Source organism: Labeo rohita, unplaced genomic scaffold (genome assembly GCF_022985175.1).
Source record: "Labeo rohita strain BAU-BD-2019 unplaced genomic scaffold, IGBB_LRoh.1.0 scaffold_2712, whole genome shotgun sequence".
Classification (NCBI taxonomy): Eukaryota; Metazoa; Chordata; class Actinopteri; order Cypriniformes; family Cyprinidae; genus Labeo; species Labeo rohita.
The window spans coordinates 1-5,633 of record NW_026129004.1 but is presented as its reverse complement, the minus strand read 5'-3'; the positions used below and the strand labels follow the sequence as shown (position 1 = coordinate 5,633).

The 5,633-nt window shown below is 34.9% G+C and overlaps 1 long non-coding RNA gene across 1 annotated transcript; it reads left to right on the top strand.

Annotated features, from left to right (window-relative positions):
• Nucleotides 1-2,063: 2,063 nt before the first annotated feature.
• On the top strand, nucleotides 2,064-4,265 carry LOC127159981 (uncharacterized). The gene is made up of 3 exons (XR_007826616.1): nucleotides 2,064-2,203; nucleotides 2,390-2,510; nucleotides 3,256-4,265. It is a non-coding gene; the product is annotated as an uncharacterized LOC127159981 (long non-coding RNA).
• Nucleotides 4,266-5,633: the final 1,368 nt, after the last annotated feature.

Sequence of the window (5,633 nt, the reverse complement as noted above, 5' to 3'; positions counted from 1 at the left end):
GATATGCTAATTTTTTGAGATAGGAATTTTGGGTTTTCATGAGCTGTATGCCAAAATCATCAATATTAAAACAATAAAAGGCTTGAAACTACTTCAGTTGTGTGTAATGAATCTAAAATAAATGAAAGTCTAATTTTTATCAGTACATTACAGAAAATAATGAACTTTATCACAATATGCTAATTTTTTGAAAAGGACCTGTATATATATATATATATATATATATATATATATATATATATATATATATATATATATATATATATATATATATAAAATATTTAGTAAAAATATTTCTCTTATAGGCCTATTCATTCATATATATATATATATATATATATATATATATATATATATATGAATGAATAGGCCTATAAGATAAATATTTTTACTTAATAAAGCAAACAAACAAAAAAAGTACAACAAGTAGCTAGTATGCAGAGTTTTCGTTCATTTTTGTGCGCGAAAGGAAGACGGCTGAAAGCAGCATTCTATTTTTCTTTATTTTACAAACAGCAAATCGTTTACAGTTTTGATCATCTGTAAAGAGTCGTTTCCCCTGTTAGAAGGAAAAAAATCAAGTGATTGCACCAGCGCCGCACGCGCACACACAATCAGCCAAACATATGGGGGAAAAAATCACACTGCTTAATCGTTATCAACGTACTGCCGTGATATTATGCCAAACATTTTTTTTTTAATGTGGATATTGTAATGCGAGAAGTACAAAACCAGGTTTACATAATAAGTAATATTTTAGCATTCAAATACATCTTGAATACGGAGACATCTGGATTTGTGTCGTATGAGACCCAATGTTAGTTTCAGTTTCGCTTTAGCCTAAATGGTTTGGTTTTGGTTTGTCGCCGAGCTTCTTATATTTTTCATTCTTGTTTTTTTCTAAATACTGTCAAATTGAAAGGATTTTTGTGGAGTGAGGGGAACTAAAATAGCCTCGCCTATGTTTATAGTGTAAATATTTCGCATCGACACCAGGTCTTTCGGTCTTTCTGAATGTAATAATAAAAAGCGACTTAACGTTATAGGCCTACGCGAATTATCTTTTTTTCTCTCAAAAATGCAATTTCATTTTATTTTAACCATCCAGAAAACGTTTTAAAATATTTTGATTACTGAATTTCTGAAAAAAATACCTTTTAAACCGTTTAACTGATTGTATTAATCGGTCAAAATTCTTTCTTTCGGTTAACGGGTTAAAATGAGCATCCCTAGCTGTAATCACTAGTTGAATAAAAGCCTGTTAAAATGAGCATCTGCAGGATGATTTTAAACTCTGGATATTTTCAGAGACAGGTGAAGAGATATTCTGATGATTACTGTGCACAGAATCTTCCAAACGCAACGGAACTTGTAGTTTTAATCCAACGTACCGATCTGAGAAACCCATGGCTCCTAAACATTCGTGATTTCACCACACTGTGTCAGTGCTGCAGTGTGTGTGAGACCTGATGAATAAGATCAGAATCAACATATTTATTCATTTTATTACATTTGAGTCTTTATTCTGTCATTTTTCATTCGCAGTCATTTCACTGTATGTAATTCACGTTTATGCCAAAATTCTTAATTAATACTCAAATCACGCTGTCAACGCGTTATACTGTCTAAGATTAATTAGCTAAAATGTTCAACATTGTTATTTCTTTAAGGCAACGCCCGTGTATTCATTCATCAATTTTAATACCACTCTTACGAAAATTAACCATGGTATGTGTAGTAAAACTATGGCAATACAATTGGAAATCAGTCTGCAGATATTTTTTTTTTTCTGTAATTTAAACGGGTATAAAATGTTGAGAAAAAACATTAATGAGAAGACTAAATTGACTGCAGCAGGTTAAATTTATTTATTATTCAGAATGCACATTTGAAAGGGAAATATATTATAGGAACATTTCAGCAGGTGATATGAGATGTAGGCCCACTTCGTTCACTCCTCCACCCAGATGCTGCCTGTTCACACGCGAGGGCATGTCAGAGGAGGCTCTGTTACAGAGAAAACCCAACCGATTTAATCAGAAACTGCGGAGAATCACGTTCAGACGTCAGTAAGTTATTCTTTTCAGCGTGTTTTTGCATTATTTCATTCTAGATATGAGATTCTTGCTGGTGCAGATGGACAGTTTTGTAATAGAGAAGTTGAGGGAAAGGCAGCTTGATACCTTGGTTAAAACATTTGAAGGTAAGTTACATCATTCAGTAACATTCAATAACCATGATTTGTTTTAGAATTTGATCTTTTCATTAAAATAATCATAGTTACTGTTATGGCAATAAAATCAAACAGTCAATCTAACGTTTAAAAGCTTCATCTTATTTAACCACATTTGTGTTTTTTTTTTTTTTTTTTTTCCTCAAATTTGATCAGATTTCACAAGACTTCAGGAAGCTACGACTTTTTGTAGATTGGGCTACAATTGCAGACCAAATTGTTGCCTATGCCCAGCAAGATGGAAAGGTGCATTAAGAGCTGGGTGACATGACTTCAGGTAAGGTATTTCTTATAATATGTCAATCTATAGAAACAAAATTCAACTGTATTTGATGCATCAACTGGTAAATACAATGGTACAGTAACACTTAACTAGTTGCTTATTAGTTTGTGTATTGGCTGTTAATTAGTAGTTATAAAGCACATACTGATGCCTTATTCTGCATGAGCATATTCTACATCCCTGAATCCCACCCCATACCTAAACTTAACCTGCAGTAGTTGAATGGGGGTGGGGATTCATTTGCATTAATACCATTATCATTTTTATTTATTTTTATTACAATTTCATTATTTAAAGGAATGAAGAAATTTTCATATGAAAGTGTTTCACTGTGTTTTGATTATGAGATAAGTTTCACAGTTTGCGCTGTATTATTCTTATGGTTTAGATGTTAAAGGGGAGAGTGCTTTCAAAGTCCTGGCCACAGAATTCTGGTCCACAGAACCACAACCACAGAATTCTGGAAGCCATTCATTGACATACAAACCTGTTAGTTTTTGTTTACTTATATAAATATGAATATATATATATATAAAATGAATTTTTGGAAATGCAAACTAATATTTCCTACTGACACACTACAGCAAAAAATAGAAATCACTGACTTAAAACAATTGTTTAGCTGGTGAAAATACTATTGTTCCAATCATTTTGGCCACCACTGTATGAAGTGTTCAGATGTAAAAGCCTAAAAATGTGCAGTTTGAAATTTTCTTCTAAATTTTTTTTTTTTTTTCAGGCCAAAGTGTCGTATAATTAACAGGTGGGGACCGGCATGGCAGATTTGTGCCTTGGGGACGAGACAACGACATCCCAGACTGTAACGCGGAGAGAGTGGCGAGAGGCGAGCGGATCCACTTGCAAGCTTTTATTAGGACGAGACAAAGACATAGTCGTACAGGCAGAGTCAAGCAACAATAGCAGACAGGTTTAACGTAGGCGATGCACAATAGAAGTCCGTGAAACAGGCGAGGGTCGATCCGTGGCAAACGTAATCCGTAAGGGGCTGGGCTAGGAGAATAAACCATTAAACAGTAGCGAGAGTCCGAAAAGGCAGGCGGCGGTACAGTCGAGAACGGGGAGCCAGGCAAGGGGAATAAACACTGGGAACTAGGAAACGCTAAACAAAAGAAAACAATAACAACTCAAAATACTCCGTGGTTTGCAAGGGGAAAGACCGGGGCTTTTATAGCGCCGCTGATTGGTCGTGGGTGAAGTACAATGGCCGATGGGGAATGTAGTCCGGGGTGTAGTGCAACAGTCCGTGTGAGATAGGGCGAGAGTGACATCTGGTGGTGAGCGGACCGTGGGACACCGACCAGATTCGTGACACAGACCTTCGCCTTTGTTATGGGCTGTGCCACTGAAGCAGACTCGTTGCCTGGGAATTTCTCCAGCTTGCAGTATGTTATGTTGATGGACATAAGTCTTCATGGGTGAATTTTTTTAAGACCAACAGTGTTTTCTGGCCACTTGTAACATGTTTTAAATTGTCATATGTATTGTCTGGTGGACACTTTGTTTGGCTTAGTTTTAAAAGCACAATGTTTGGAACGATTCTCATGTGGTAATAATTTGAGTGTTCTGCTGCTGCAGTGTTGACAAAGAATGGGAATCTACAGTGCCTAGTTTACACAGTTTTGTGTTTTAAATTAACTGATCTACTAAAGTTGTTGTTTTATGTGTCTGTAATGGTTGGATAAAATGTGTGATAGCTGCACCCATTTGAAAATTGTTTTAAAAAGAAATAAAACTGATGAAAATTGATGTTTACACTTGCAGTTTTTTGTGTTTTTCTAACTGTATTACAGAAAAACAACAATAATTTTACATTCTTTTGTGATTATTTATTATTGGTAAATGTAAAGGTAGCAAGGCAATAAGACAACAAATAACCCAATGATTAGGTTATGTTTAACAACACAGTTAACCTGACCCACTGGTTGGGTCAAATAAACAAACAACCCAGCATTCTGGGTCAAATGGTTAAACCCAGCACTTGGGTCAAAACAACCCAATGCGTGTTCTGTCCCATAGTTACCCAGCGGCTGAGATTGGGTTATCTTTTAACCCAGCACTTTTGGTACTGCGGTCAAGCCAGCCGCGGTTCGGAAAAACACGGTCAAGCCAGCCGCGATTGATTTTAGAGTGCGTGCATACAGTGATTACGGTAGTTTCAGGACCAACACAGAGAGAACGCGCTTGCAGAGCGCTTTTCATTTAGACGCCCAGGACTGAGAGATAATACAAAATGCTCGTGAATTTTTACTTGCTTATTTATTTGCATTTCTGCTTTAATATCCGTGTTATTTATTGGTGACTTTGACGGTTGTCTGTTACAATATTTTTCTTAAATATTCACCTTTCAAATAATTGTTTTATGTAGATGAGTTACAGCAGAATTCGTAGAAAACAGACAAAATAACGTATTTAGTCTTTCTAAATACCAGAATGGATTTTTAATTTGTTTTACTGTTCAAAAGTAACAGTTATTCTTCAATGAATATTTTCTATAATGAGGTTTCACGTCTGCTTTGAAAGAAAGGGCAAATAAAAAAATGCATTTATTTCACTCCAGAGACCTATGAAAAAATAAATTCTAGTAAGTATGAAACGCCATGGTCAGTTTTTATTCCATATAATGTGCACACATTATATGAATTAAAAAAAAAAAATACTTTTTTGAGATATAAGATATTACTGCACCTTAGAGGGGTATAAAGACCGCATTTCTAATAAGTAGGAAAAAACAACCACCAGTTCTTATTCAGGATGTCCCATACTATACGCACACCACATATGAAACTATTTTACTGCAGCATTTTTGATATATTGGACATTATTACACTTTAAAGGGGTATAAAGACCCCATTTCCAATAAGTAGAAAAAAACAACCACCAGTTCTTATTCAGGACGTCCCATACTATATGCACACCACATATGAACCTATTTTACTGTATCAATTTTGATATATTGGACATTATTACACTTTAGAGGGGTATAAAGACCCCATTTCTAATAACTAGAAAAAAACAATGATCAGTTCTTATTCAGGACGTCCCATACTATACGCACACCTCATATGAAACTATTTTACTGCAGCATTTTTGAGATAT